This window comes from Sycon ciliatum, chromosome 12 (assembly GCF_964019385.1).
Source record: "Sycon ciliatum chromosome 12, ocSycCili1.1, whole genome shotgun sequence".
NCBI classification, from domain to species: domain Eukaryota; kingdom Metazoa; phylum Porifera; class Calcarea; order Leucosolenida; family Sycettidae; genus Sycon; species Sycon ciliatum.
The window spans coordinates 17,182,112-17,199,328 of record NC_088654.1 but is presented as its reverse complement, the minus strand read 5'-3'; the positions used below and the strand labels follow the sequence as shown (position 1 = coordinate 17,199,328).

Sequence of the window (17,217 nt, the reverse complement as noted above, 5' to 3'; positions counted from 1 at the left end):
TCCATGCGATGTTTTCTACAGATACCAGAGAAGTATTAGTATTAGTTGCTTGGTGTTGGATGGTGATTCCACAGCAAAGACGCGACCAACTCCGTGTGGAAATAGTTCCTCGTATGCCCACCGCGCCGACCGTGGCCATAAACAGATTCGTCGCGACCAGTGCAGAACTATCACCTGATCAGAGCTCAGTAATGGTAGTTTGCACTGACTGCTAGTCGCATGCCTGCACGCTCGTTCGCGACTGAATTCTTTTCTCCACATTGGCGATTGCCCGAGGCTGGGAAGGAGCCGGTTGCTTTCAGTGTTGACGTGCTCTCGATCTCTAGCTAGCTAGCTCTGCAGCTCTGGCTCAACAAAAAACACGCCAAGGAATGATGAACGCGCGCGTCGCGGCATACTCAGTTCTTTCAGCCATGGTACACTGATTGTCTGATATTGATAAATCGAGATACTACTAGTACTAATATCTTAGTACTAGTAGATTTGACCATGATTAGTATTGATTACCACCACGCTCACTGCATAGCGTCGGGAATAAGACCCCTGTGACGTAGTCGTTGTATCTGCCACTGCAGTATACTGTATGACGACCCTCTTTTCGCGTTTATATTTCCTTATTTTTTTACTTTCTCCTTTCCCACCGCGTACCGGTGCACCACCTGCACCGTCTGTCGAACATACTCATATCATACTCATGATCAGGTCTGAAGTCGGCAGTCCTATCCGGGACGGAGACAGAGAGTAAATTAAATACGTTCTGATACACTAGAGACTGCAGACTGCAGAGATACAATGTACAAAGTCATGTACATGTACATTGTACAGTGCTGGCAACTGAAATCCGACCCCCTGAGCGGTGCGTTCACATTCTTTGCGATGCGAGCGCACCGCTCAGGGGGTCGGGTTTCAGTTGCCAGCATTGTACGTGTATGTACAAGTCTCACTGCCAGCATCACTAGCAAGACAAGAGTGCACTCATTACAGAAAGGTATTTTGCTATTGTTTACTAAATACAAGTACTAGTACTTTACTCTTGGTAGCTAGGGTCCGGCGGATTCTGCCGGCAGAAAATTGGCAGAATATTCGGTATTTTTTCTGGTAAGGTTCATGCATGTTTGGTATGTGGATAAAGAAATAGAGCAGAATTCGAGGAATTGCCCGCCATAAGGTTTGTATGGTTCTGCCAATTTCACTGCTTTTCGAGCAGAATCTGCCACCTTTTCGAGCAGAATCCGCCGGTCCCTATTGCTAGCACGTTTGGTCAATCGCGTGAACCCATGAAATAGGAGTAAAAGCAAAAAGGCAACCCGAATTTGGAAATAAATAGAACACTCAGTATGTTTGGTAGTACGTTTTATTGTTCATTCCACAAAATGTGATACAGAAAGTGAAGAACCATTTGAGGTAAATAGCCATTGTAAATAATGAAAAACCTTTACTCTTGAGTCTTGTGAGTCTTGAGAGTCTTGAGCTTGGCTCTAGTACTAGTACTAGTAGTGACTAGTAGTGACTAGTAGTAGTACCGGCGGTAGTACCTGTGGTGATGGCTACGTCATGTAGTGGTACTGTACACTGTATTGTATACCAAGGTATATTGTATACCATGCTGCGTGCATGTCGACTGGTGTACATATATGTAGTCCGGCATTATACCAGGACATCAACCCCGCGTTTGCATGGTTTGTGCGTAGCGATCGATCGTTGCCCTTTTCACTTTTCACTTTTTCAGCCTTTGAGTTTGAGTTTGTGCCAAGCAAGGCCAAAGGACCACCACGCAGCTAGCTCGCAGTACATCTGGTACATGTAGTACATCAGGTACAGATACGTGTTACTGTAGGCTGTAGCAGCACTACATAATGTAGATCATACTCATACTATAGTAGACGTAGGAGTCTCACGTGCCGACACGGCTGTCACCGTAGTAGTAGTATGATATGAACAAGTACAGTCAGTATGAGTTGAGCACGAGCAAAAATCAGTTTTTTAGTTTTTCTCTGCCACTCACCATGCTCACGGCGTTTGCCCCTGGCCCTGGCCTTTGCACTTGAAGTTGAAGCAACGCTGATTTGATTTCGGGCATGCGCTATGCACGTACCGCTTTTATTTGCACGGAGTATCGGAGCTAGAGCCACATCGACGGTAGTGCAGTACAGTCATCATGGACTTTTCGGTGAATTTCGCCGTCATCTGGTCACATCAGGCTCAGCACTCAGCAGCACAATCATGCACTGGCTGCTATGCTGTGTATGTACCGAGTCCGACACGAGACTGTCACATACCTGTAATCATGGTATCATCACAGCGAAAACACGTTACCACTACACTACTGTGATGACGGCTCGAGCCACTAGAGCCAGCGCCGATTTGCACGGAGATATCCAAATGTGCAGTAGCACGTTTTCTACTGCATCACCAACACGAGAAGTCAGTTACGGCTCACTGTGCAGCTTCTAGCAGCCATCGGAAAAAGCCTAGCGCCGCCACTCACCGAGCGGTGAGAATGCCCACGCGAATACATTCTAATATATTGGCACTAATGCACGTCGCTGCATTGATTTGACACGAAACGTAGTATGCCAAAATAATTCAGTCTGCCATCCTAGCTAGGCCGTTCATTGTGGTTGTTTTATCGGTAAAGTTCATTTTGTGCAGTTGATCGAAGAATGGTTTCGTTGGCAAGTTAGTTTTGTGCATGCGGGTGTGACGGAGGTGTAGCTTTCGTTCAACAGAGTGCATTTCAAACGGTTCATGCGGAATCAATACAATAAAGAGTTGTTCGCGGAGTGGACGTGCGCTAAACACGGGAAGCAGACTGGGACAGCTGCGTTACTGGGTCTTCGTCATCATACGGTTAATGTCGTCCTGGGCAGCACGAGGTGGAGAGAGCGAGTGAGAGCGAGCATCACTGACGCTGATTGCTGGTGGACGGCACCCAACACCACCGAGGCCCAGTCGCAAGTCGCATTGCCAACGGGGTATTCTGCAAGGTACGGTAGGTCAAGTGTGCATGTGACTCTGTGAGCGTGAGTGTGAGCAGCGCACATACGGTCAGTGTAGCTTGCTGTTGTAGTAGCGTGTGCGTGTGGTGTTTGAGGGGGACTACAGCCCAGTAGGTCTACAGGCTAGCAATGCCAATGGTCTGTGGCAATCATGAAAAATTGAAAGATCAGTGCACCGTCGATAGTCTAGCTCGTGAGTCGTGGTGTCGTAGTGGTGTTCGGTCCGCGTGTCGATCTGCGTGTGGCGTGTGTGAATAGCTATTGGGAATTCTGCACTAACTGCGAGTGTGTATCGACGACGAAGTCATTCTCTACTGCCTGGACCGTGGAGTGGTGTATCGTCGTCACCGCTCGTACCTCGATCCGTCCAGCCCATCCCAGACTGATTTCGGCAGTAGAGTCTCAGCTGTCTGGTGGAGTGGTAACCGACAAGATACAAAATGTGACCGCCTGGATGGTGTGGATGGAGTCAAAATGTGCATGCGCATTATTGATTTCATGTTTGTGGCTCCGTACAGAATTGTTTCCTATCAATGCGAACTTCGCGATGAATGACATCGTGCTAGCCTCTGTCACAGAAATCCGAATGAAAGGTGATGAGAGGCAGTACAGGTATTTTGAAGAAGGCATTGAAAGGAGCTTTCAGCATTGGCGATCGATGTGCTCCTTTCCGACACGGGCGCAGCTGGGCAGGCCTGCACCATCGATCTTCGATAGTAGCCGCTCCGTTCAAGTGATCTTTTCATACTACTGTATTGGCCTCTACTGTATTGGGCTGTACTGTTGGTACTCTATTATTCATTGTTCTCGGGTTCCCAGTCCGTGCTGTACTGTGGCCGAGCCGAGCGCCACGCATTCATGTTACTCTCTGGACGTGCCCGCAGCTGCTAGCGGCGTGTGTGTGCCGTGTCCAAAACTCAGTTTGTGCATGCGGCGGGGCGACGGGTTGCGTGCATGCATGCGACCAGACACAGCGGGCACTTCACCCACGTCTCTTCTTTTCTAGTGGTAGCGAGCATACGAAAAGAGCGCAGCTGTTTCGCTTTAGATTTATGAACAGCAAGACTGGTAGATCTACATATAAAAAATAATGATAAACGTTTTGCTGGTCGTGACAGGCTAGGCTCAGAAAAGTAAATCACTCGTATTTATTTCTTCTCCGCCTCGATGAATGGCAGAACGTCGTAGATCTGCGACCAGAGGCATTCTTGTTTCTCGACCAAGATGTTTTTGCAGCCTGTAGGTAAATAGAGTTTGTTTGATTCTTGCGATGTCTGCCCACGAGCGAATGCACGGATGTGTCCCAGATTTCTCGTCTACATGCGCGTTGTAGGGTTGGATTGCATCCATCGTACACAAGCACCTCTACTCCGAAATAAGGTACTCGGAGTACTTCACCCTTGAAAAATGCTAACAGACCCATTGATCTTCAACACGAGATATCCGAGCCGGAGTTTCAGCGGGTGACAGTAAATTTAATTGTTCCGAAAAGTGATGATTAATCTTCGTCAACGAGTGTCACTCCTGGGCATAGAAGTCGTCAAGGACGTGCTACAGCAAGATTTCCTCTTGCCGCTAGGCAGTTCAGTGCCGTGAGAACATCACAGGAGTCCAAATGACTGCTGGACTTAGGGCAGTTAGTAGGGAGTTCAGGCAAAAAAATCAAATTCAGAATTCCCAGGAAAATTCTGTTGGAAATCGAATAAGCACGTCTTTCAAGAGCACACAGAAAATTTCATGTGAAAATCTCAAAGCAAACCTGAGATACAGTCATTTCAATTGTGGTGCCAATCATCATAGAATTGTGTTGAATTGTATGTAAACGTGTATAGCACGCATGGCACAAACTGACAAACGGACCCAGGGGAAGTTGACCAGGGGACATAGTGACAAAAACAAAAAGTTCGCTGAAAAGAGCCCAAATGACAGGCCTATATGATAAGCAATAATGTACAAACATTTCTATGTACAACAACTACCTGACGGCACGTCGCCGTGTATTGTTTCCATGGCAACCCCTAGCAACATTGCAGAAACGCAACGAAACATATCAATGATGACAATATGGAGTGAAAACGTTGCACAAGCGTGGTAAAACAAAAATGGAATGTAGGTTAACAGTGTTAACGGGAAATTCTAGCATTGTTACCATAGCAACGGAACAGAAAAAAAGTGAAGAGAACAGTTGGAAGAGGGGAAGACACAAAAAAGACAATAAAAACAGTCAACACAATAACCACAAACTTGTCTTGACCATGTCTTTGACCATGTATTTGGACAATAAAATTATTCATTTTCAACGCGGAGCCGTTTTGCTGTTGGCTCCAGCTCGCAATCTACATTGTCAGCCGAGGTGGTGGTGTTGGCGGCTGGCTCTGACGAAGCTGCTCGCTGACTGTCCACATCAGCCGGACTGGTGGTGTAAGTGGTTGGCTCCAGGGGAGTTGCGTGCTGACTGCCTGCAACATGAGCCGAGCTGCTGGTGTGGCCGGTTGGGTCAAGCGGAGTTGCTTCCTGACGCTCACCTGACTCCGACTGGCCGGATGATGGAGAGGGTAGTATAAAGGGCTCAGCCAGTAGGACAGCAATCTGATCGCTGGCTTTGTCCTTCAGCAGCCTTGCTCGACGTTGCTGCAGAGAACGGACTCTAGAGGCAAACGTGCCAACAGCAATATCTTTGGTACTGGAACCTATCAGAGAACCAGTCCATTTCAACATATCGTTGAACGAAAACTTCGAGGCATTTTTGAATGTAAGTAGCTCCAGAACGACATCGTTGGTGACAGGAAAATCACTCGTCTTCAAACAGGTAAGAGCTTCGTCTGATTTCAACGCATTTCTCAGTTTGCTTGAATAAATACCAAGCCTCCGACATGCAGGTCCAGGGCTATTCTCCTCCTCATCGGCCATGAAGAATTCAAATATTCAAATTCTCGCTGTAGAGAAATACAGAGCAGACAAATATTCCTTACCGCCTGGAACCGCTGCAAACTAGATGAAGAAAGACGATCGTTCTTACCTAATTTTGGGACGAGGAACACGATGGAAGAATCACCGTCCGTCAACGCTCAAAGGAACAACATCAAAATCGCGTTCAAAGTTTTACGGCAAGACGTGGGAAGTCCCATCTCACGACTGTGACCTCGAGTGAGACACCAAACGAAAGCTAAAAATCTCCTCTGTCAAATGGCTGTCATCTCCTTCTTCAACAAACTACAAGTCTAAAAAAAAATCAATATTTCCACGTGGCACATTTTTGTGCCATGCTCACGTCATAAATGCATGCATGACGCGTGACGAAGATTTTTCACCGTGCTGTCACGTGACTGAACTCCCTACAGTTAGGCTGCGGAGTTAGGCGATTTCGCACTTGGATCGGGTGAGCCAGCACTGGGTCCATTCACGATTTCTGAATGGTTGACAGATTCCGCTGTGTGCAACACCTGTCCAAGATGACGAAACTGCCAAGAGAAACTGCCTATTTGATGTTCATGTAGCCAGGTAGGGCGAATCTTGACAGCTTCTACAAGCTTCTCACATGCCAACACTGGACAACAGTAGACACAGCACAAGACCCTGTCGAATGTGGCCCGCAAGTCTGTCGAAAAGGTGCTGTTGAAGATCTGATGGTCGTGCGCCGCTGAGAAGCAAAGTCACGTCCGGACCTGGGAGGTGCCTTAGGAAAAGATCCACCCTGGGATGGCCAGACCATGGATACCTACCAATATGGGCAGGAGATGACATTGTCATTGATAACTCCTAAACCATGTTTTCAAGTTCCTTTCTTTGTGACAATTACAGAGTGAATAACGTTTCTGGTTCAGATGTTATGATAAGCTGTCATTTTGTGACCCCAGCACGTGACTTTTTATGGAATGCCATGACAGGTCGAAGATGATACTCGACAGAGCCTCTTCCAAAAACAGGCATCCTTCTCGATCTTACGTGTCCATGTGCCGCAGTACCTGGCCTGTGCCTGTTGCGAATCACGTTCCGAAACACACCATCCGTGTGGCGCTAGAACCCTACAATGATGCAGGTTCGCTAGTCGGAGAGTTTTTGCCGATTTGCTCACCGCACACAGTTGTGTTCAGTGGCATGACTTTCGGCAGAATACTCTGGCTTTTTTCGGGGCGGAGGGGGATAAGAAAACATAGTTTTCAGCTAATACCGTGTTATAGGCCGTAGATGTTTTATGCATGACTGTGGTTCGCCTTCTGAGAATCACGCACGGGTCTGGTAACGTCACTCGGGCTGAGCTGCGTAGCTCTCTTTCCAGGCTTGGCATGGCTGTACTGTAGCACCACACACAGGAATAGTGCTGCTGTGGATTTCAAGTTCATGCACGGCACACAACGTTCTCATCTCTCAAGTACGTGGGCAGCGTGTTACTGGCCATTGGTGGTGTGTGCGGTGGCACTGGAGAGCAAAACTCCAATTTTCCACGCGCAACCAGTGCACTCTCACAGTAAGCTGGAGATCGCCGCGGGATCTGCTGGCATATGTCTCTAGTCCAGGTCCCATTTGCTGCTTGTTGAAGGGGATTTGTGGAATGAATGAATGAAAAACAGCGGCACAGACATCAGCGTGAAGTTTGGGTGGAACGAGTAAGTTTGTGACACATTGGCCATTCTTTTCATTCATTTTGTTTTAGTCTCGTCAACTCGCTATGAATGGTTACAAACATACAATTATCTTCAGTGAACCCTTATGCATTTCTAAATTTGAAAATAAAATATATAACGAAAAGAAACTATAATAGATTCTCGTGTTATGCGGTCTGTGGACAGCTAACTTTCCCGATCTTGTTTGGTGTCAGCATTGGGTGGCTTGCCGAAGTCTTTTCTCATGTTACGTACATGCAGGAGTGCACGAATCCTTAAAAAAGCTTCTCTCTGATAGTATCCATATGTTTTTTCTCCGTTCCAGAGTAAGATATTGTTTCAGTTGTTGTCAATCCCAGGATTGCAGTTTTGTAGAGCACTGGACCTATCTAGTTTGTTAGCGGGATTTTATGTGTGGCTGATTCCCGTGCTAAAGCCTCCGAGATACTGCTCCATATCAGGATTGTTTACTTTTCTCCCCAAACATTAACTGTTCCACTTGGACTGACTTTTCAGTAGTATCTTGACTTAATGGAAATGTTCATAGCATAAAGCAAGGGCCCATAGCACTGCTATGGATTACGGTGATCCATTGCTCCAGTTCAATAGTACAAGCCCTGGATTACTGCTTCCCCACTGCAGCGCCCGTATTTCCACCTCTGGTCTGTGCAGAATGCCAGGGAAAGTCCCGGCCTGTGCGTGTAATTCCCCCTGCCAGCTAATCACAACGGGCACCAGGTGCTTAAGGAACCTTGTCACTACTCCAAACTTGCCTCTCCAGCTCACACAAATTCCTTGTGGCTGTGTGTGTCACTGCGGGGCATTACTCTCTGACAATATCCCATGTCGAAAATGCCTCTGGCCACTTACTGAGAACTCACTGGTGCTGCTAAACTGAGTTTTGAGGTATTTGCAGTAAGTGGTTCCTAAGTGGTTACGATGTTGGTCGAGTATTGAGCAAGAAACGGTAGGCAGGCGGACTCTTTTGGTGTTCTGAACTGAGTTTCTTCCGTGCAACGCTGACACAGATCCCGTGTGTGTGTCAGTGCCAGAACCGTATTCATGCGTGTGTGCCGGTAGTCCGCTACGTGCCGTGGACCGTGAGTAAACTATATTCGTGCCACTTTGTGTGCAATCTGGTCGAGATTTGTGCATTCTGGAAGGGCTCTGGGTCAGGTGTTCCTGATTTCCGAGGAAGTCGGCTGCAGCGAGACGTAGTGCGTCCAGGAAAAAGCCATGCCACCCTCTCGGAGCACACTGCCGCAGTATTGCAAGCCACACACACACACACACACACCGCAGTCCAGATGTGTGGGACCTGTGGAGCTCGTACCCACCATGGGTTGATTTGCACTGTGCCTCCGTGCCAACTTGTATTGCGTTTCATCCGCCCAATCACGCATTCTACTGTAGCATTGGTGCCCGCTGACACACTGGGTGGCGGAGAAATATCCTGCATGCTGGTTTGTAGTTCCGACGAACATTTGTGTTTCCCTGTTCAAGATCTGAGCATGAAGAATTTACTGCCGGAAGGACGCTGTCACTGGGGTCTATTTTGCGGCAAACCACCTCGGTGTATTGGTATCAGCGGCATTCTTGTTCTTTGATCTGTGACGAGGTGAGGTAGCTGAAGAAGTGGTCACGTCACCTGCCACATGGCACAGTGCGTCCGGACGGATGCGGTGCTCTTTCCCCGGATCGGATATTCAGGGCACGACGAACAAGGGAATGCTGTGGCGTGTCGCTTCCGTAGCGATGTGGGCTTATCTGCTACTGTGTGTGCTGAATCACACGCCTGGCAGACGTGCCTGGTATGCGTGCGCCCTGGCCTCCTGACCGACTGTACTAATCAGCTACAAGACACATTGCTCTACCAACGTGTCAATGTCATTCGATGCTTAGGTTTTAAGCCAGCCGATGGCATGACAACCAAAACGACTGACTATCTAGCTGATGAAAACACGCACCTGTCATTGCCGCGCACTGGTGAGGGTGCTTGCTGAAATTCAAACAGACCTGGAGAGAAAAGATCAGGCTGGCTTAGGGGACAATAGAGCTTGCTCGCGCACGCATGCAGCGGTTACCAAGCTGATGTTTGTCTCGTGTTGAGCACCTTTGTGGAAACCTTATACAGTAACACCTGCCTAAGACGCCCACCGCTCAAGAGACCTTCAAAATGTGGTCTCTGTAACCAGGTGGTCTCCTTATCCAGTGCCATTTGACTGGACGTACATTCCTTGGTCCTGGTTGCAGTGGTCTTCTGGGACAGGTGGTCGCCTTATCCGAGTGGTCGCCTTATCCGAGTGGTCGCCTTCTCCGAGTGGTCGCCTTGACAGGTAGTACTATACAGTGGTGAGGGCGATTAGTCTTATGCACACTTGCTGTGTCACGATGTAACACTGCCGTTACATCCTTGCTGGGCCACGATGGAACGCGGACCTCTTCTCTGTCATCCCTCCAGTCACCTTGGAGCTGATTTTGGCATGTTTGTTATTTGCATGTGCTTGTTTGTGGCATCGCTAGTTGTCCGGCACTTCATCAGCCAGCTCCGCAATCTGGTTCACAGAGGGACTTTCCCCGTTCCAAGCGTGATGTCATTTCTTCGGATTGCTTTGAATCACTGTTATGAAGGCCGTACATGTATGTTGTCATTTTGAGATTGGCTTCTGTCGTATGAGTGTGGCGGGCCCATTGTTGTCCATCGAATGTGTATTCCGTCGATCCAGCATTGATCTATGTGTTAGGAACTGAAGTTGCGTTTTCACTGGAGCCACTGTTTCTGTGTTTTTAGTCGAGATGAATCCACAGAGCAGGAAGAGGAGGGGGGGGGGGTATTAACCCTATAAAAAAAGTAAATTATCGTGTCCGTTCCCGAAGGGAACTCACGACGGCCGCTAACACCCGATAAACCCTAGCGGCAGATGCAGCGCCTAACGGTGGGGGTGAATGGATAAGTCTCACAACCACTGGCACAATAAACCCTATAATAGTCTGTTATCTGTGCCCGTCCACCAGCAATCCCTTGCAAGGGTCTAGGCGGTGGATGGAGTTGTCAAGTTGCAGTGATGGTGATCCAGTCAAACATACAGAAGTGGATGGAGACGAATACCACATTCGCTTCATCCATGAACTCTGTCTCTTTTTCTGTCAGTTTGTTGTCTGCCTCTCTCTCTCTCTCTCTCTCTCTCTCTCTCTCTCTCTCTCTCTCTCTCTCTCTCTCTCTCTCTCTCTCTCTCTCTCTCTCTCTCTCTCTCTCTCTCTCTCTCTCTCTCTCTCTCTCTCTCTCTCTCTCTCTCTCTCTCTCTCTCTCTCTCTCTCTCTCTCTCTCTCTCTCTCTCTCTCTCTCTCTCTCTCTCTCTCTCTCTCTCTCTCTCTCTCTCTCTCCTTTTTCTCTTTCTTTTTGCCTTCTAGTCTCTTACTCTCCATCTCTGCTGTTTACTCTATAATACAGTCTAGTGTTAGGTCATAGCTGGCGGGCCATCTCAAAAACCTTGTGAGTGAAGCATGTCCCGCTAAAAGTACTCTCCTGTATTTTCTGTTCAACACACAACGTGCTCAGTTTGTCCAACAGGCCCCCGGCAAGCCCCTCTTCTCAATTCTGGCAGGTGATGGACAGGAATGCTGAATTTGGTGTCAGAGCTCTGACAGGCAGAGTGTAGCATTCCTGTATTGCAGCTGGCTGGCTGCTCACTTTCCTACATGACTATACCTTGATGATCAGCATAGTGGATGAGAAGCTAGGTGGTCTGCATTTTCTGCCCCAGAACTGTTGATCTGCAGCTTGAGAGAGAATTTTGAATTTGGCACATTCCATCTTATTAAACCTTGCTAGCTACTTGTCTTTTGCAGCTTGCGCTGCTCGGGGCAATGTGGCACGAGCTGGGGAACTACCCTCACTGGGGTGGTCGTTTTTGCAATGCTCACTTTCACGCGGCCGTTTCTTGATGATGTGATGTGTAGGTGGTTGTATGTTGGGCACACGTAGATTCAAATACATGCTATGGGTGGACTTGTGTGCTGAGCGGTACATCCGCTCGTCGCGTAGCTAAGTCTTTGTTTCCCCAGGACGGGCATTGCTATGATTCCGTGTTGACGGGACAGCCTTGTAGCACAGTCCACCGGTGTGTTTGAACCAGTGCTGCTCGGCAAGCCAGCCATAGCATTCATTCATACCCCCGGTATCGTTATCGTTGTGTTGATCGGTGTCTTGGGAAGGCAATTGGTTACACCCAGTGCTCAGACTCGAGAACGTATGAGTGTGATTGCTGCGGTAGTGGTTAGAGTTTTACGGAGCAGTTCACCTATATCCAGTAGTGCCGCATATGGCGATTACGTTTGCATCCTGAATTGATGTTTACAGAATACATATCCGGCATCTTCTAATCCGTTGATTATCGTGTGTGCATCATCGCTTTGTGCTCTCTTTCATGGTTTCCTGTAATCTTTTCCGATGCTTGGCTGTGTGTTTGGGCACCGGTCCAGCTTGTGTTTAGTTGTTGTTTAGGCAGACCGCTTTGAGAGCTCTGCCGTGTTTACCGGAATTTATCTCAGCTGTGTGCTCGCCTATGGCGTTAGCGTGTGAATGGATGATATACGTGTGCTGTTTTCAATCCACTGTTATTGGTGCCGCGGGGCAGAGGTCTTCCGTTCTGATACAGGCTTGTGATTTGGCATCGGTCCCGGGATATGGGGCTTGGCGTCATCCGTAGAGCGATCTTGCTGAGCTAGGCTGTGTTTGTGTGTTCCGGGCATGCTGCTCGAAAAGCAGAATTGAGCTGGCGGGGTTGATGTGAGTGCAAATACGGACTGCCTCCATGCCAGGTTTTCGCCACGCCGACGCCAGCCGTTGCACGCCTGGCTGCAAGCTGAGTAGTGCACCGTCGTCGTCTCGGAATGCTGTGTGACCTGCTGTCATGCGGCTTGCCCTGGCATGTTACCATGTGCACTGCTTTAATCTCAGGAAGTCAGTTTAAGGTCTTCCAGATTCAGCACAATTTAATAATATATTTGCATTTAGAACAATACCCTTTGTGAGTTTTCTTGGATGAATAGGCGTGTTTACCTGTAGGGCCGCATAACATGTTTGGTCGTGGTGTTATGCCATTGATTGTGTTAGCATGAGCGTAGATTTAGAGTTTTCATGCATACAAAATATTAAAGTGCGTATGTCCGCGTTAAGACCGGCTATACAATTGTGTTGAGAAAGAAACAGCCAGCTTGGGAAGTTTCGCTTGTGCCAAGCAACCACTATGATTGTGTTCTCTTGCATACTTCCATTGCACTGGAGTGTGTTTCGTGCAGTGGAGTCTGCTCGGCTCGCGTCTAACAGGAGTAGTCTTAGCTCAGTCGTTGGCGTGCTTGTCTGTGGTATTTGTTAAGCTATTTGTACATGGACCAGTTGCACGAGACCCCGCCTACTTCTAGTGCAACCACATTGTGCAGTATACGGTCCATTCATCCAAATTTGTCATTTGTAACCTGTTCTTGTCTCACACGTATAATAGCGGAAAAAGGAGAAAACAGCAGTAGATTTTGCATTGTGTGACCCATGCAAATTCCTCTTTGCCACATTTTGAGGCCGGAAAAGTCTAAGGAAAGGGGGTATAATTTTTTACCCGGGGCTTATTATGCCCGGTTTTCCATTGCGAAATGTATGCAGAAACTGGTGCAAGCCCAGAGTTTCAAATTCTAAGTGGGTTTTCGAGGCTAAACTCGGACTCTAGACGCCGGCGGGATTATGTTGGATGAATGGACTGTAGAACAGAACAGGTTTTGATTACGTCTGCCAAAGATGCTGTGCACACACATACATACACACACACACACACAAACACACACACACACACACACACACACACACACACACACAAATGCACACGACAATCCGCATAATGCCGAAACCACACAGAGTCCCATTAAAGTGACAGACTAGACTGAACGGAATTAAAATTTTGGAATTAGCATGCCGGCCTGGACCTGACTTGCACAGCTGTACATCTGCAGCAGAACACCATCTCCTTTCATCCTGTATCCTGCTGACCTGTAGCTTCCTCCACCAGATGTCTGCCATTGTGGAGCAGTCAGTGAGGCCACATGCAAATGTGTTTCCCACAACCCGAAACTATTCATCGGCATGCATGCGACCGTCTATTCAAGTGCACTTTATATTTTTGCTGTTTTTGTTTTCGAGTGCATGGGAGCTGGGTAGTTTTCTCTCTATCTCTCTCTATCTCTTCCTGCTCAGTCTGCCGTGGTCCATTGTGTTGAAATAGTTGTGTTCTCTGCAAGTCATCATGAGTCGTGGTGAGGCTTTTTTGTCCGTGGCAGACGCGGATTTGTGAAGCTCCGGCTCATGATTGCATAAGCGGGCGGCCGGCAGATTGTATTGTCTGCGGCAGCTTGGTTCGCTGCATCGAATTTCTAATCCCTAAAACATGAGTGCATCCTGCACGAGATACAGAATGCAAATGTTTCGGGTAAAACTCGAGTTGTAGTGGTAGTGTGTGAAATTGCTGACTCTAAATAGCTGCCGTGGGCGTAAAACGATTTAGTTGTCTGAGTGCAGGTGGCAGCTGTCTGTGTTGTCAGTGCAGAGCGAACCCGAGCAGGTAACTGTGCTGGGTGGGCTCCGTCATTGCTATTGGTGTTTGAGCTAACTTAGCAGTTTCTGTGTGCGTGCGCTTGTGCGTGTGTTTTCTTGTGTCTTCATCCTCTTCTCTCTCTTTTCTCTCTGTCTCTCTGTCTCTCTCTATCTCTATCTCTCTCCTCTCCCTCTCTCTTCCCTCGGATGTTCCGATCGGCCGTTGCTACCCACCATCTATCTGTGGTCAGCTGTTCTTGGATACGCGCTAGCCATGCTAGTCATCGGACATTCTCACAAATAACGGTAAGGGCATAGTCAGGGTACGGAATGTTTAATGCAGGAGCGTCTTATCTGCTCATGGGCTCACAGAAAATAGGTGAGCGAAGGCAAGTTGCTTGCTGTCGATGGCGGGGAATTTGTATGTAGTAGAGATAGACTCCTGCGCTGAGGGGTGATTTTGTTTCTCGATGCATTGCAAGCAGACTGTACGTTGCTAAGCAAATTTTACGGACGGCTTTTATATCTGGAAATACTTACAACTGCTTTCCGACTTGAATATATTGCCAGTGGCTTGTTGGTCTAGGGGTATGATTCTCGCTTCGGATGCGAGAGGTCCCGGGTTCAAATCCCGGACAAGCCCAATTTTTGACGATATGTCCCTTTTTTTCTTTTTTTGTTCGCGTCATCTGTAACGGGTCAATTTCGGATGTGAAGTAATGATATTGTGAAGTACAGTGCCCTTAGTGAACTCTGATCGAAAGTTCATATTTTGCGCCCTGAACTTGCACAGCCCTTCACGCCCTGGAAGTGGCACGAATGCGGCTGGACGCACACATGTAAACATGCAGTAATGTAATCGGAACTGGTCCAGGGCGCCAACTTTGTACTTCAATTTGGATTTTAGTAAGCGCAACTGTACAATGTACATGTATCAAGACATTTGTCCAAGCTATAATATATGAAAAAAAGGAAAGCTCGGATTGATTGCATTTCGAAAAGGAATAAACGTTTTTGACTTGCTGTGCTGCTGCTGTACCCACTGGACAGTCCAGCATGGTTACCAAGACAACGCTCATCAGTATGCTGCTTATCTACACACAGCACAGTCCGTGGCAAGCTAGTCGTCAATATCGTATTACAGTAAAAGCTGGTGTAAGCGACCTCTGTGTTTAGCGACCACCTGCTCTTAGCGACCATTTTTCCATGCACCGACAGTTCTACACAGACACTGTGGGACCTGGTTCTAAACACCACCTGGCTTTAACGACCGCTTCTGCTTGCACCGTTGGGGTGGTTGCTCAAACCAGGTTTTACTGTATACTCAAAAACCTGTCAAGGCGACCACTCTGATAAGGCGACCGCCTGCCTCACCTACAACCAGGACCAAGGGGTGTTATTTCCTGTCAAATGACCCTGGATAAGGACACCACCTGTACACGGGGACCAACTGTTGAAGGTCCCTTGAGCGGTCGTCTTAGATAGGTTTCACTGTATACTGCATAACACGTTTATTTCGGTGTGAGTTTAATTTCGGTAACTTTGGTAGAGAAGCCAGGCACCTAAATTTAGATTCCACCTAAAAGGCGCTAGAGTATGCACTGTATTATGAAGGGCAGGCTGGTCACCTAATTCTACATTACACTTGAAAACCGGCAGGTCTCTGACACCGACATTTTAGTACACCTAAGATGTCATGTTATACAGTATTTAGGCGTCTGCTCCCTATGCGTAGGCGTGAATAGCTAGCCGGTGCACGCCGTTGGCCTAGCTCCTTTTGGAAAGCGTCACGTTTTCCGTGTTAGTGTCGCACGGGCTTCGTTGGCTTTTACTTCCTGGCTTCCTCCGGTTGAATGGCCATGAATGGCTGTGTGGCTCTGCTAGGACAGTGTTCCTTGTCCCATTTCTGAATGTGTCATGTTTGAAATAGTTTATTCTCACGAAGGCCTAATATTAGAGGAGAAGAAATACAGGGATGTTATCCGGATTGCTGCTACAGGGACAGAGTAAGCATGGCTTGCATCATGATTTTTTCTGGAGCCTGGCCTAGCTGTGTTTACATGGTGCGTGGGGCCTGCCAAACTGCTCACAATTGCTTCTAGGGCTAAGCTATGTTTAGCGAGAGCGCATCCCCGCTCCCAACAATGCAGTGAGAACAGATCGCCGTGGGCAGATGGCGCTGTCTCTGCAGGCCAGTCAGACTGTGCGCTATACCTGCTGGGGCATCATCCTGGACTGAGTTCTTCTGGAGACATATGCTCTCAGCTGTTAATTAATTTCTCCTACATTATCACCTCCTATAATTGTCCGCAAACTCCAATGCAGCCACTTACACAGTCAGTTAACTTCACTTCTCAACTCCAAAAACGGTCTCTTCACTTCGATTCAAAATAAAATTAAGATTTACATTACACCAAATTTTCGGGCCTGGCCCATAATGAGGGAAGTAACGAAAAAGACATCAGTATTCATTCAGTGCCACTGTGCTTTACACAGTGTTGAGAATCCTCCAACCACGATCATAGCACCTATTGAATACTCTAATTTCAGAAATTTTCGGTGCTCAATATTTTCGGTATGAGGGCAAAAGGCCAGGTTAGGTGAACAGAAAATTTTGGTACAGAGAAGCAGTTCCCTATTGGATTATGTGTGTTAGTGTTTGCTCGGTGCATTGAAATTTTAGGTACGAAACAGATGCACCGAAAGTACCGAAAATAAAAGTACACCGAAAATTTGTGAAATTACAGTACTTGTTAGTTGATCATCACATGACCGTACAGGACAGCCATGTTAGTTCCAACTCCAGGCAACCGTTGCATCCGTGGCCTACGTGATGTCGGCCATGTTTGTTCCACTGTACAAGTGCCATGATCGCTTTCTAGTTTCTACACAAGCCCAGTCTCGTGACAAAGATGTGAGCGCCACTCTACGGATGCACATGTATAATTATGTCCCCTGGAGTGGTCGCCTGAAACAGGTCTCACTGCAAAGGGTCGCCTTACTGGACAGGTCTCACTGCAAAGTAAGACGTTAG

At 47.7% G+C, this 17,217-nt stretch overlaps 1 protein-coding gene, 1 long non-coding RNA gene and 1 other non-coding gene across 5 annotated transcripts in view; 2 read left to right on the top strand and 1 right to left on the bottom strand.

The window, feature by feature from the left end:
• Positions 1-2,423: 2,423 nt before the first annotated feature.
• The window catches only part of LOC135828232 (uncharacterized), a 50,043-nt gene continuing 35,249 nt past the window's right edge, over positions 2,424-17,217 (top strand). Inside the window, exons 1-2 of one of the 3 annotated variants that reach the window (XM_065340684.1) lie at positions 2,424-2,987; positions 14,435-14,489. The gene's annotated coding sequence lies outside the window, so the exon portion shown is untranslated. Of the gene's footprint in view, positions 2,988-6,371; positions 7,607-14,347; positions 14,490-17,217 lie in introns of those variants that run through there. The other 2 variants (XM_065340685.1, XM_065340683.1) reach the window with 2 other exon arrangements.
• LOC135828233 (uncharacterized) lies at positions 4,695-6,341 on the bottom strand. Its single transcript, XR_010555601.1, has 2 exons — positions 6,019-6,341; positions 4,695-5,935 (listed from the first exon to the last, which is right to left on the bottom strand). It is a non-coding gene; the product is annotated as an uncharacterized LOC135828233 (long non-coding RNA).
• On the top strand, positions 14,755-14,826 carry Trnap-cgg (transfer RNA proline (anticodon CGG)). Its single transcript has one exon. It is a non-coding gene; the product is annotated as a tRNA-Pro (tRNA).